This window comes from Pavona decussata, unplaced genomic scaffold (assembly GCF_977016875.1).
Source record: "Pavona decussata unplaced genomic scaffold, jaPavDecu1.1 SCAFFOLD_26, whole genome shotgun sequence".
NCBI classification, from domain to species: Eukaryota; Metazoa; Cnidaria; class Anthozoa; order Scleractinia; family Agariciidae; genus Pavona; species Pavona decussata.
The window spans coordinates 2,301,382-2,316,629 of record NW_028145449.1 but is presented as its reverse complement, the minus strand read 5'-3'; the positions used below and the strand labels follow the sequence as shown (position 1 = coordinate 2,316,629).

The window sequence follows — 15,248 nt, the reverse complement described above, 5'->3', positions numbered from 1 at the left end:
GAAGACGGAAATTCTTGTGCAGTCATGCATGTTCTGTGTCACGCGAAATTTTTTTATCCTATCACGCATGTCCTTTAGATATCTGTACCGTACATGAATACAAACTCCACTCCATCTTCCTTTCAGGAGGAATGGCGGCTTTTTAATTACTATTATTGTTTCAAAACCCAGTAGCTGTTGTATATTTTCTGGTATATATATTATACTACTAGAAATAATGGAAGGATATGCTTTCGATGATCTCGATCCGAGGCTCTCTCCCTGCCGTCTTTGTTTTATGCTGTAAGTCGATCCCAAGTGAAATCAGACTCTCCGATCCGTGTTGAGTTAGTGACCCCGCTGTGCTATTTCGTCTGCTGTCACTGTAGGTTCGCCTGTAGTGTAGTGGTTATCACATCTGCCTTGAACACAGGGCGCAGAGGAGTCAAATTTGTTGTAAATGAGCGGCTAAATTCTCCGGCACAAACCGATTTTGTTGATTTAAATACAAGAACGTGATCTAGCAAAGCGTCATGTGATCTTATTACGCGTCTGTTGAAAGATTAACCCCAGGCTGGTTAATCTTTCAACAGCATAGTACGTTATACAGTCGGACCTCTATTAAGCGGCCACATTGGGGACTTTGAAAACTGGCCGCTTAATGAGTATTTCTTTGCTGCGTTTCATTATAAGTAACGAAATGGAAGTAACGTGAAGAAAACAAATGGGTTTCATCGACACTCGGCGATTCGTGGTAACGTACATATAGTTACGCGGCAAATCTAAGCAATTAATTTATTCAAGTTTTTGGGGGGGATGTCCACGTGCGATTTACCCACTGCCCCCCCCCCCCCCAAAAAAAAAAAACCTCTGGGACAATGACCACGTTTAAAATTGCTTTTTTACTTCCAAATCTAAGCAATTAATTTATTCCTGATCAAGTTTTTTGGGGGGGATGTCCACGTGCGATTTACCCACTGCCCCCCCCCCCCCAAAAAAAAAAAACTCTGGGACAATGACCACGTTTAAAATTGTTTTTTTATTTCTTATTTATAATTGTTTTATTTATTTTTCCTTAAAGTTATTTTATATAATTTTTATAATTTGGAAAAAAAGAAAAACAGGAAAAATTGGTACCCCCTCGCCCTCGACTTGGAACCCTCAACCCTCGACCCTCGACCAAAAGACAGACTCCCGCTTAATAGAGGTTGGCCGTCGAATAGAGGTATCAAATACAGCACTTTACTGACAAAATAATAATTCGGGACTTTGGAAAGTGGCCGCTTAATAGGTGGCCGCCTAATAGAGGTCCGACTATATCTTGCTTTTATACGTTGACTTACTCTCTCCTTTGCCAAGTTGATGATGTCATCCACTCCTGCAAAATCTGCAGTGCCAGATACGGATCCGTTCATTGTCCCACACAATCTCGACTCCAATCTGTATTAGGAGTGCGCTCTTACTACGTCGAACGCAATAATTTTTTTTCTGTCTTTTGTACTAATTCAGAAACGTTGATCCAGGTCAAACAAAAGAGGAGTTATTAAGAAAATCCAGGGGTGGTTTGAGTGTGGCTGACTCATAAAACTGACGCCTTCAACAATGGAACCCCGAAATAACGATCTTCGATGTGACGATGTAATTCTTACCCTGCGAGCAGAGGCCCTTCGACCTTCCTAGATAAGTCTTCCTCTTCCCGACTTATCTAGGAAGATCGAAGGGTCTCTGCTCGCAGGGTATGTAATTCTACAAGTCCCTCGGTATTTTGTTACATCGGGTTTCACTTTGGGACGCTGTCCACGATCGCAGCAGATGATGCCGTGCTCTTTATTTATCCAGTTGGTAAAGACGTGAGCTGCGTTTGCCTGGCACCGAAGACTGGGTCACACATTGACGGATTGGTGGGAAACACGGTATATTTTGTCTGCCTACATAACCCTATTTAGATAAGGGGTTGTGAGATTTCCTGAGTCTTCGCGGGCACATCGTGCCCTTAACACCCCTTCGCAACTTCAATTTTAACCAACAACCCCCTCCTCCCCCAAATAAAATGTTAAAAAAGGCAAAGAAACTCAAATGTCAAAACGCATGGCTACCATAATAGGGACTTTACATGCAAGAAACCACAACGGGAACGGCAACAAAAAATCGCTTGAAAATATAAGTTCGCGTTACTTGTACTACTTTGCGATTATTACAATTCGTTCAACTTGTACAATGTGGCCGAACTATCCAGTAACAGAACGGGTGGGAACGGCGTTCACGTTGAGAAAGAGGATGAAAAATTTATCGTCATGCGCTCATGTTCTTCACAAAACCTTGGATCTGGTCATTTCACGTTGTGGTTTGGCCGAGCACGGTGGAGAAATGTACCAAAATTTATAACGCTCGTACAGAGCCTTTGCTTTTCTTGCTAAATCCTATTGTTTTGTGACGTTCTCGTTGCCGTCCCCGTAGTAGCTTCTTAAACTCCCTAATATTGTTCCCATGGAACACCAGGTTTTGGGAGCAGTGAAACCTTACCAAGCAGACGTCACACAGTCACTTGTCTTTTACAATTGACTATAAAAGGCTTCCCAGATGCCTCGCCCCGCAGCAGACGCAGTAAGTGGTCTATGCAATATTTTCTACATCAATCGTTTGTCAAGTGCACCTGAAGTGCTTCATCAAACCAATTGATAATTTTAGTTTTTTTTTTTAACTTTTTGTTCCAGGGCTTATTACGTAACGTTTAAAAAACGAACAAGAGTGTTTTAAACTCGATAAAACACATGCTGCGAATATTTTGACCTGCTTCAAAGACATTCCTGAAAAAGCGCGTGTCAATAGAGTTCACAACAATTATGCTTTTGTGAACGTTTGAAATTAGCATACGAGAAAAACACCGCTGTGTTCTATCAGCTGATAAACACCGCATACTGATAAGGACTGGAGGTTAATCGATATATATAAAGTCACTGCACCTGATCTATAATCGACCATTTGATGGGTCACTGGGCTTATGAACTATTAATGAGTTTTTGAAGGATTAATAAACACACTAGCCCCATCGCCTCCTCCCGTAAGTTTCCTCGCCTTATTTACGTTCCCTCTTATTTGCGTCGCTCTCTGGGGAAGGACAGGCTATAAAAGAACTTTCACAATATCGGGAAAAAAATTCAAAAAACTATTTCCGAACCAAATCATTGATAAAATTTATTAGCCCTTTTTAGAGCAGGGCTGAGTTGCTCGAAGCATGGTTAGCGCTAACATTGGTTAAGAGGTATTAAAACCTATAGGTTGTTATGGTATTTAACCCGGGTTAGCGCTAACCATGCTTCGAGCAACTGGGCCCAGATATGCTGGAATAATTAAACCATTGCGTTTCCAGTGCATAAAGTAACTGATTGCAACTGGCACTACGACAAAATGGCCAACTTACTGGTCAAATTGATTCCACGGACTGTTGTATTAGACCTTAGTGTGTGGACAAAATTATCCTTCAGTAAAGTACGTTTTAAAGTAAACCAAGCAAAACTGAATTCTTCTAGGCAGACAAACAGAATTAATCATCGTTTCAACTGTTACCAAAAAGACCATTTAATAAGTCGCCCGTGAAACGTTACTAAAACGGTTTTCTTAAAACTTACAAGTCTACGTCTTGTTTAAAACACTAAATTGCTCTGTACACAAATAACAACAAATTACAAGACATGAGATCTGTCGTTAACAACAACGTACCCGATTTTTAAGGGCCTTGGATGCTGAAGTTAACTTCGTGAAATCTTCGGAACATTCCGAAAACAATCGACTTTCAATAGGGTATCAGGTGCTAAAAGTCGAGCTAACACTTCAAACGACTTCAAAGTATTCTGTGCTGAGCAAGGGAGAACGTCATCCAGACTAAGGACTTTGAAACATAATACGATTAACCGAACGGCACCCGAGCTATACGACAAAACTCCGTAGGCTCTTCTGAAGAGACTGGAATAATATTCTATCACCAACTTAGACATCTAGCTAGATTTAGAAATTGACAGCTTCTGTAAGAGATCGTATGTCAGCGCCTCCATCTATCCCGGTTCCAGTGTTCTTTAAACCTTCTCTCCTGCCTGCGATCTTCGTGTCTCGATCGTTCATCTATCGGATGTTCGAATCTGTCTCGACGCTGTTCGTCACTGTACCACGATCGTCCATGCCTGTAGTCGTCGCGCCAGTTCCTCCGTGAGTCATCCCGAGAATCACGGGAATCCCGAGGGTACCGGGGATCGTTGTACCAACCTGACCTGTGTCTATCGTCCATTCTCCGTTCCTGGAGATGCTCATCTCTGTGGTCGCTTGATGGCCGTCTATTTTCTCTTGACTCCATACGCGATTCATGAGCCGCCAGCCTCGCACGGTCCTCTGGTCGAAGACTGCCACACTCTCCTATGTCCTGAGTGACGTTGTTCACCTGACGGGTCACTTGGGGTGGCTCGGAGGGGTTCCATCTGTTTGCGTTAAAGCTTTCTGAAGGAGTTGGCTGATTTCGTTGGGTGGATGAGGACCCAGGTTGTAGTCTGTTGTCTGTGGAAGGTCCGGGATGCAGTCCGTGGTCTGAAGAAGGTCCAGCTTGCATTCTGAGGTCTGACGAGGGTCCAGGACGTGGTCTGGTGTCCGAACAGGGTCTGGGCTGTGGTCTGTGTTCCGAGGAAGAGGGTCCATGATGTGGTCTGTGGTATGAAGAAGATCCACGTTGCAGCCCTTGTTCTGCTCTTTGCGGCTGCAGTCTTTGAGCAGAAGAAAGTGCTCGCCCAGACCTTTGGTCCGAAGAGGGGGATAGCTGTGGTCCTTGAGTACTTGATATCGCAGGATGCGAGTTGTCAGCAGTGGAGACACCAGGCTGTGATAAACGTCCAGTTGATCCTAAAAGCTTTGGATAGGAGACACTTGAAGGTTGTGACCCATGACTTGTGGAAACCGGCGGCTGTGAAGCACTGTCAGGGGAAGCTGTCGACTTCAACTCTCGGTTAAATGGTGCGATGGGCTGCAGAATGCCGCTTGCTAATACTGAAGACGGTCCAGAGCTTACGGAACTGGCAGAGTGCACATCGACACTGGCTACGCTAACTGCAGTCGAGGGTGCCACCCCAGTTATTAACTTAGGTTGGGAAGGTCCCACTTTGGAGGTTGCAGGGGCTGTTTGCGGTAGCATCGAGCTCAGTGCCGATAACTTAGGCGTCGCACCTTGAAGCGTCGCACTTTGAAGTCTCTGAAGAGTTGATACCAACACTTCCAAGCTGGAGGGTTTGGAAGGCTCCTCAGGTTTGGCAGCAGTAGCGGTTGTATTGGGAGGAGTGGGGTCCACGATGTCAAGATCAAGCTCTAAACCCTCCTCTGGGTCATATGGGGCATCGTCATCGTTGAATCCACCCTTCCCTCCCTGCTGGTCTGCGTTAGTGTCAGAACCCTCTGGTTTTCCCTGATGTGTTCCTTGAGATTCACTCTGGGAGGTTCCTTTTCGTTGGGTCTGCGCCAAGATGTACTGTCGTGCTCGCTCTTGAAGATCCAACAGCTGCTGCTTCTGTTCCTCAAGCGAAGGAACAGACGATTTGTCGGCAGAAGGAGTCAGCGCAGCTCCAGTGGAAGAGGCCACTGAAGGAGTTGAGCCTTCAGAAGCTGGTGAGGCTTTAGCCGATGTATCTTTACTTTCTTTACCCACAATCTTTGCCTGCGTGGTGTTGTACTGGAATACGATATCATCGATATCAGCGGGTGGTGAGTCGCGCAGTTCACTAAGGGTCCCTCTCTTATTAGCTGGGCTGTCCGCAGTCCCTCCATCACTGCTACTCGTTTCAACACTTGCAGAACTGATTCGACGCTTTGGTGGTGGTGACAGCGACCGCTGACTGAGTGCACGCGGGCGTTTGAACACAGGCTTTGACCGGACAATGACGCCGAGTAGCATGTGAGGACGAGGCTCGTCTAGACCTGACAAAAATTTGAAAGAACAGTATTTTTCTGCTCAGCTTTTAACGCTCTTAAGGACGGAGCCTACTATTGTTACTGCGCATACGTTCTGCGCATCTCCAGATACTCGGGTTTCCTATGGGTGGTGCCTACTAATACAGGAATATTTCTGCGTCGTTTAAAACTATGCGGAGAAAGCAGAACTTAGCAAACGCTTTTGGTATCTCGAAAGAAAATTGGGGGTAACCATGCATTTTTCAGAGATAATTAAGCTTCAATTTAGGGATAAAAATCCCATATATTGCTTCATATTCTGGCGCTTTTTAGAGATATTATTGCTTAATTATCTCTGAAAAATGCATGGTTACCCCCAATTTTCGTTTTGGATTCCAATAGCTCCTGCTAAGATCTGCTTTTCCCGCATAGTCATAAACCGCACAAAAATACTTCGATATTAGTAGGTACCGTCCTTAAAGGGGAAGTATCATGAGGTTTTTTGGTATATTTTGTTAACAACGGTGAAATAAGACCAACAATCAGCTGCAAAATAATTCTAGAATGACGAGAGGAAAGAAATCAACTCAATTCTTGAAAAGAAAAACTCGTTATCTGTTCTAGCGCATTCTGGAAACAAAAATGTGAGAAATTGAAAAAAACATTAACCTTACATTTTTCAAGTTTCAATTCATTTCGACCTAATTTGTGTCCGGCCAGAGGCACTAATAGACAGTTTTATTGCACTGGGGTGATAATTTATAACAAACTTGACAATTATTTCTTTGTTTCTACCTGACAGACAAAGATTTTTGGGATTGAAATGACAGCAAATTTGCGTGACACTTCCCCTTCAACTCCTGAATATAGTTTAATGTACTGCATTCAGGATAATTTGAACACCCCTTTTAAAGGGCAAACGAGATTTACCTTATAAGAGTCACTACTTAACATGCCAAATTGATGATATTAGAAGAAGGGTAGTTCTCGACAGTATGTTTTCAAAAACCATTATAGGCATCTTAAGTATGGCCGTTAAAATGAAAGCTGTCAAACAGGATGTTCCTGTAATGCTGTTGTTACTCCGTGTAAGGTGGTTCTGGTATAACTTACTACAAACATTCAAACGAAAGCTAATAGCCTGGAGTTTCTTGATTTCTAGCGCACCTACTCGTTTTTTCCCAATCGATATGAAAGTGCGAAATCTAGCCATCATCTGTCCCACGACCAAGCTAGTAAGGGGCATGGGTCTATTCCTTACGTGACGTCACAAACTGCTTTGCATGCATTTTCACAAAGACTTAATACAATGCAAATCAGTTTGTGACGTCAAGTAAGGAACAGACCCATGCCCCTTACTAGCTCGGTCATGGGACAGATGATGGCTACATTTACTAACTCTTACAGCCTATAAAAAGTCAAGATTTGGTTGAAAAAGGTGCTAAATAGCGCAATATGTTTCAAACAGGTGCAACGATTTATTAAAGAGAACAAAAACAATTGGGGATTAGGTGCACTTTAAAACAATCAAAGAGTTTCAAAACTTAACTGTCCCATGGCATTTGTTGACGATGTCAGACATCAATCCAAACAAAGTACGTATCAAAAACATGATTGTCTTACCAGGCCCATCAAAAGGAAGCAGCTCTGGAGGAATTGGTTGATGTGAGGCTAAAGGCACAAGGTACATGTCCTTCACTCCAGTGTAACAGTTACTGACCACACCACAACGCTTCCGACTGTAGAAGTACGAATACAGGGAGACGTAACTCAACTTCTCGTCATCTGAGGAAGCCTCGTATCTTATGACACACACCTCCTACAACAACCAAAAAAACACATATATTATTCGATGGTTTTACATATAATACGCGCGGATTTTTTGCGAGTTGCGTAGTATTTTCGGGGCGAGGAAAAATACGAGCAATGAGCAAAATGTTCGCGCGTATTACTTGTAAAACCATCGAATAAGAGATTTATTATTACTCTACGAAAAGAGTTTATTTTTGGCTTCTCTTTTCTGGTGAGAGTGTTGAAATACAGCCAGCATTATCAGTCCATCCAGCTATCCATCAGTATATGGCGCGTGCGAATGACGTAAACAACACAGAAAGCCATTGAAATGTCGTTGCCCGTATTCGCTCTGCTGTAAACCAGTCAAACCGGGGCACTACAGTGTATTAGGGTCTTGTATTTTGCGCGTTCTCTTGACCTTATTTGGTGAAATGACATAATAGTGGAATAATAAAATAACATATTTTGCGAAATTTTCAATTGAGTGTTGTAGAACCATACTAAAGAAATTACTCTGGCCAATCACAAGAGTTGTAAACAACGCAATGAACCAATCAGAACTAGAGGCAAATACAGTCAACTCTCACCTTGCGGACATCCCGATAAAATGGACAGCAGCTAAATCCCCAGCAAAAACCCGCTATTACGGACGAGTTCTCGCTATTAAGGACACTAACTCGCGGTCCCGAGGGTGTCCGCAATAAAGGGAGTTGACTGTATATGTAACCGTCGCCGTGCTCATACCATCGCGCTTTACTGCGCAATATTGTACCTTTAATTTTTCTGTTCGATAGTTTTTCCAATTTGGCTTTTAGTGAATAATACTCGTTCAGCACATTAGGGTCATTTTCTCGAGGAACATAGTTTTTCTTGCAGATCATTTAGTTTTTTAAGTAGTTGTTTTTCTTTGTCTTTTTCTGACCTAGCTCTTCTCTTGGAGTGCTGCACCGTTTCGTTGTATTTTAGTGTAGTGTAAGTATTATTTGTACGTATTGTAAGGGTAATATAGATATTGTCAATAAAAAAAAGGAGCAATTAATGATCCATACCCTAGACGTGGAGCTCTTGAGCTGCAGAAGATAGTCCCAGACCTGCTCATGCGCAATCCGCCCCTGCACATGCAGTGTGTCAGGCAGCAGCTGAAGGAGGTCATCACATGACCCTGACACACGGTAGGCACTGGTACCGAACTTAGCAACGCTCTGCATCATGACAAATCCTTTCCACACTGCGGGGACTTTCTTTGGAGTTTTGTTCAGCATGGATGGTGAGGTAGGTGGTTGGCTAACTGTGGCTGAGTCGGGTGAGCTGCATGCAGGCAAGCAAAGAAATAATAAGATCAGGAGAAAACTCAGAATGGTCACCCAAAGTGTGGCGAAAATTAACGGGCCAGTTATTTAAACAGTCTAACTTGGACCACGGCTTAAGACAATCAGTGGGCCTCCAAATCTGTTTAAAAGTGGTTTATTTTAAGCAGATAAATAGTTTTCTAGTCTTTGATACAAGCCTTCTTGTTACCATCGGGAGTAGACAATGTTTAGATATGATTCAGATTGTTAGCAAAATTGAAAATGGTTTAGAAGGTAGTTTTGTTAAACACCGGCTAAACTGTCTTTTATAACTGACCTAATATGCTTGAGCTGTACTTTCCTGTGATAATAATTTGTACGAAAGATCCATGCGGGATTTAACCCTCTACTTCCCACTCTGGAATTTAATGCCCACGCAACTGCGTTAACAAGGCAGCAGTACATGGTGATTCTAAGGTACTGACCAGAAACGATAGTTTCGTTTGGTTATGTTTATTTTGTTGTATAAAGTGATTCTACCTTTCACCATACCTTGCAGAGGTGACAATATCCATGGGTGTGGGTGATGGCATAGAGCTCTCAGCAACAGCTTGTACTCTGTTGGACATAAAGTATGAGAACAAGGATAATAGCTTTTACAATGTAAACTATTATAACTACAAGAATGATTGGAAGACCAAAGTTCAATGGGTGGCTCGAGGTCAGGTTAATTTCTATACTGTTGTCTTGTTTCTTTGGACAAGAAGCTGAACTCAACATTGCTTCTCTAAACTTAAGTGTGTACAATGGCAGTAATAAACTATCAGCAAAAGCTAACTAAATGTTTGGGTTAACACGGTAATGGACTAATGGACTATGGTCCCATCAAGAAGGGAAGAAGTAACACCGCTAGCCGCTTCCTGTTTGCGTATCCTGTAATGCACGAGTTCACAAGCATTATTGTGGACTACCATTCCATACAAAGGGGGGAGGGGGGGAGAGATGCTCCTAGTCGCTTCATGCTTGGGTAACCTGTAATAGACTAGCTTGCGATGGACAATTATCATTCCAGCAAAGGGAGGAGGTGGGGGGGGGGGGGTGGTGGTGGTGGAGGGTGTAATAGTCTTAGCTGCTTCCTGCTTGGGTATCCTGTAACAGACTAGCAATATATTCCATCAAAGGGAGGAAGGAGATCAAAACTCCTAATTGCATCATGCTTGGGTATCCTGTAATAGCCTAGCATTGTAATGGACCAGTATTCCACCAAAGGAGGAGGGGGGGGGGGGGGGGGAAAAGGAGGTTGGCGAGATTAGCACACCTAGTTGCTTTAATGTGGGTCACCTGAGGCTTGAGTGTGACTCTTAAAACTTGGAGCTCTGTGACATGTAGTTACGCTTGGTTATCAGTGACTTACATGGATGTTGTAGAAACATGTGGAGATGGTGTTTCTCTTCGGGGTGGCTCCCCAGGGGGTGCCATTTTACCAGTGCAGATGCGGCAGTTCAGATCAAAAAGGTGAATACGGTGTTCATCTGTGGTGTCGAGCAGTAGGGTACTGGAGCTTGTGTTACTGTCTGGAAGACCTTTCTCCACATTCAACTCTGCATTGGCCTTGATGGAATTCTGAAAATGAAACAATTGGGACCCTAGCAGTGACGGTGATGACAACGGCAACGAGAGCGTTAAGGCCGATTTAGCCGGTACAACTTTTGCTTACGTCTGTTGCATGCGATTTCTAGAGCGCGCGCTGCTCGCATCGTGCAAAAAATCGCACACCACTCTCGTCATTCAACATTGCCTATACCTACGATTGCCGTAGGATTTTAAAACCTGTTTTAAAATCTTACGACATTTTTTTATGGCGTACACGACAGTCGTAAGCGAGTTGTAGGTTTGATTTACACGAAACAATTCGTGTCGTAGGCCTGTCGTAAGCTTGTCGCATGCGACAAAGTTGTACCGTGTAAATCTCCCTTTAGAAAACAATAGTTTTAATTAGCAAAACACTGGCTCTGCACGTGCGTTATAAACTTTGGTACATTTCTTTGTCGTCCTCTACAAAACACCGACGTGTAATCACCATTCAAGGTTTTACGTAGAACGTAAAGGCATGATGATTAATTTTACTTTCCCTTTCTGAACTTTACAGCTGTCCCTAAGACGTTAGCTCCTGGATAGTTCGGCCTTATTACACAAACGTAATGAATAGAAATCATCACGAATTTATTCAGAAAGCGCGAAAGTAATTTTTAAGTCCTGTTTTCGTTGGTGTCGTCATCTTCTCTGCTTAAGGTCCCTAATATAAGGACAACATGCACAACCAGTTCTAAAGATGCCAGGAGACTGTCCAAGATGGAGCACAGGTTTCCAAAGAACAGCTCAAAACGAACTTTAGTAAAGGTTAATTCATTTTGAGAACTCCCAACCTACCTAGAACAATTTGCATGGACTTTATTGCATATCCCTCCCAACCCATGCCCCAAGATGGTGTATTTAAGAACATCATTAGGAAATGATCTCTCACCTCAAGTGTACTTAAATCATCATCATCTATTTCAACTTCACCCTAACAAATGAAAAGAGAGAGAACACGGTAAAGTAGTGAACTCCCAGCACAAGCTAAGCTACAGCTTTTCTTCAAGGACGGCTCTATAGTTTATTATTAAAAACTGGATCATTGTATAATGCAATTCGAGCGATTTGATTGGCTTAGCGGCCATGGTATATGAGCCATTATACTATGCCTGAGAAATAGAGACCATTAAATTGTCTTCTAATTGTTGTTGCAAAGCGAAATCAGCAAAATCTAGCAATGTTTCTTGATTGTTTTTAAAAAAACAATTATTCCACTCACGCTTGTTGGATATGAGATCATTATAGCCAACTCGGCGCTGAGCGCCTCGTTGGCTATCTATCATCTCATATCCAACGCGCGCTCGTGGAATAATTGTTAATTATACAATTAGCAACGAGAAACTCACGTTCTGGTTGGGCTAGAGAAGTTAGTGATTAGATTATACATGAAGAAGCAGGAGTGGTGTCGTAAGCCACAGAAAACTTTTATTAGCCTTTCAAAAATTGCATAAAAGTAACTGCATAAAATTAATTAGGGTGAGAGGGATGACACAGTGGTGAGAGCACTCACTTCCCACCAATGTGGCCCAGGTTCAATTCCCAGACTCAGCATTATGTGTGGGTTGAGTTTGTTGTTGGTTCTCATCCTTGCTCCGAGAGGTCTTTATCTGGGTACTCTGGTTTTCCATTCTCCACAAACACCAAAACTTCTACATTCCAATTCGACTAGATTCCATTCACACTTGGCAAGAACATCAGAGTAGTTCAAATCCTAAAAGTTTTGTTGTAAAATGTCGAACTAGATTTCAAGATAATCAATGTAATTTAAAATGAAGGGCTTTGTATCATCATTTCAATAGTAACAACTGTTGCTTGGAAACCAGATTAAAAAAAAAAAAAATTTGATCATAGTTTGAAAAGGTGGTGTAGTATGGGGAAAAACAAAGTATGCCTTTTATGCGAAATTTTAACTTGAAAAGATCCGCTCCAAGGCCAGAAAAACTGTGAGCCTCCTTAAAAGTGATCAGAAACGTACCTTATGCGTTTTCTTAATGTGTGCTTTAGTTGCGTTAATTTCCTCCTGATTCAGCTTAATCATCTCCAGTGTCTAAACAAAGCAATAACAAGGTCACATAAATTACAGAGACGCACCTAACATGAGGGAAACCAAATTAAAGACGGTGCCTACTTTTGTTACTGCGCATACATTCTGCCTTCTCGAGATACTCGGGTTTCCTATGGGTGGTGCCTACTAATACAGGGATATTTTTGTACGGTTTAAAACTATGCAAAGAAAGCAGAAGTTAACAAGTGCTCTTGGTATCTAAAAGAAAATTTGGGGGCAACCACGCATTTTTCAGAGATAATCAAGCTTCAATTTGGAAAAAAATGCCAAACATTGCTTTGTATTTTACTGTCTTTTAGAATACTTGTCGCTTCATTATCTGTGAAAAATGCGTGGTTACCCCCAATTTTCTTTTTGGATTTCAATAGCCCTTACTAAGATCTGCTTTCCCTGTATAGTCATAAACCACACAAAAATTATACTTCCTTATTAGTAGCCCCCTTCCTTAAGAAAAGACAACAGTTCATCTACTACTGCAGTTTATAACTTTCTCCTCAAGGGGACCCTGGGATCTGTGCTGTGTACATAGTACAGTGGTAGCACAACTAGTTGCTATTGCATGTTTGTCTTTGGAATAATGATCAACATTTCAAGAGATAATATCAGTTTTAGTAGATTGAGTCTTAACGTAGGTGAGTAGTATACCAATACCTACCAATAAATAGAATTTAATGTTATAAATGTCTATTTCCAGTGACAACTCAAACAACCCTTTGGCCAGACAAAAACATCTGTGTAAGTGGGTGTCTATATAAAGTGGGTTTACCTGAATGAAGTACCTCAAAAATGTCTTATAAAAAGCAAAACATAACCACCCCATGAAGGAAAAAAAAAATGAATCAAAACTTTTTAATAATATTCCAAATGAAATTAAGGATCTTAACTCAGTCATGATTTTTAAAACTTGTATTTTAAAATTCTATAGATCATAAGCTTTTTAATTACTTTTAAAGTTAGTGGCTGTATTTAGGCTTTTTAGGCTCTTTTCTTTTTTGCAGGGCCCTTATTGATATCAGCATTTTATGCTGAAGACGTCACCCTGGTTAAATAGCATTTATTATTTATTTACTTATTTACTTTTACAGGGTCTTTTTTTATAGCAATAAGGTAGAGGTAGACTTTTGTGCTGTACACTGTATCAGTCCAGCCATGATTTCAACCTGTAATCATGTGAAAATATATGGACTTCCCACAAGGACCACAGTACAGAGTTCCTCATCTACCAACCTACCGTAAACAGATGTATCCATATTTTAATACAGACACGTTGGCTTTTTTATACTAGAGGACGCATTATTCATCTGGACGAACTTGGCCAAACATTCATTGTTCGTCTGTTTATGCTTCTCTTTTATAAAGATGGACACAAGACACATGATCTGTCTGGACAAACTATCTTCCATTGTGTGTCATTTAAAATGTGCAATGGAAGATAGTTCACCGAGATGCATAATGCGTCTTCTGACGGTCTTTATACTAGAGACGCATAACCAAATACACAACAACTGTTTGCCCAAGTTTGTCCAGACAGAAAATGCGTCCTCTAGCATAAAAACAGCCATTTTTCTGAACAGATTGTTCAGATAAGGTATGCTTACATGTTTCGTTTCCTGTTCACGCCATGTAGCCAGCTCAGGTGAAGCGAGTTGTTCTGGCGTCATTCGAACAAGCCGGTCTACAGTAATTTCACCAGACAGCACATGCCAAAACAAAACCTGGAAGATACAATACACACTTTTGTTTGTAAGAAGGGAGGGAAGCAATACAGTGGAGTCCCAATAACAAGGGGAAAGAACAGAATAGGGGCATGTACAGGCATAAAGGCGCTTACATGTTAAGTAGGGGTGCTTATTAACAAAAACACATTCAATAGGGGGCCCTTACTGGAAGGAGGAAGCTAAATCAAATCATTACAGTTATCGTAACAATTTAAGAAAATGTTAGAGAAAAAATTGTTCCTTGATCCTGTCATATTATATAAAAAAAAAAGGTATTTTAAGAAAATGCTTGAAAGTGTTTGCCTCACCTTGTTTCTAGGGTCCTTGAGGTTGAACATTAAACTGCGATACTTGTTCTTGTAACGATGTCCCGTGTCACCAAAGAAAGAAAACATTTCTCCTTCCACATTGTGCGCACACTTGTCGACATCCTCTTCACTCACTTTCAGATCTTGATGATCCTTTGATCTGCAAAGAGAGGTGATCAACAACAGTAAAATTTTGGGTTTGTTATAATGTGACCTTACAAACTAAAAATGGTGGGAAAACCTGTAAATGTACTGTACAAGTGCGCTATTATGATTAATCTCAAGAAAGACCAAAAAAAGTTCTGTGTGACACTTCTTAGACAATTTTGACCCTAGGCAAAACCTAAATTTTACTTCCACCAGTGAGAGCAATTACAGAGAACACTCATTGTATACATGTTTTGCTCATGAAAGGGAGCACTATCCCATCACAAATGAACTAGTCTTGTGGTGTTTCTTTAATTAAACTTTCTAGCAACCATTTTCAGTTGAATAGTTTATTTTGCTTTTGCATTTTTGCTTTATGTTCATGTGGTAA

General features: G+C 41.6%; 1 pseudogene across 1 annotated transcript in view; it reads right to left on the bottom strand.

Moving 5' to 3' along the window:
• Positions 1 to 3,533: 3,533 nt before the first annotated feature.
• LOC146485502 (uncharacterized) overlaps positions 3,534 to 15,248 on the bottom strand; it is a 30,957-nt pseudogene continuing 19,242 nt past the window's right edge. The window contains exons 11-19 of the transcript XR_014863381.1: positions 14,711 to 14,870; positions 14,283 to 14,399; positions 12,595 to 12,666; positions 11,509 to 11,550; positions 10,399 to 10,607; positions 9,537 to 9,602; positions 8,745 to 9,003; positions 7,525 to 7,720; positions 3,534 to 5,928 (exon numbers count right to left, since the gene is read on the bottom strand). The product of XR_014863381.1 is annotated as an uncharacterized LOC146485502 (transcript). The remainder of the gene's footprint in view (positions 5,929 to 7,524; positions 7,721 to 8,744; positions 9,004 to 9,536; positions 9,603 to 10,398; positions 10,608 to 11,508; positions 11,551 to 12,594; positions 12,667 to 14,282; positions 14,400 to 14,710; positions 14,871 to 15,248) is intronic.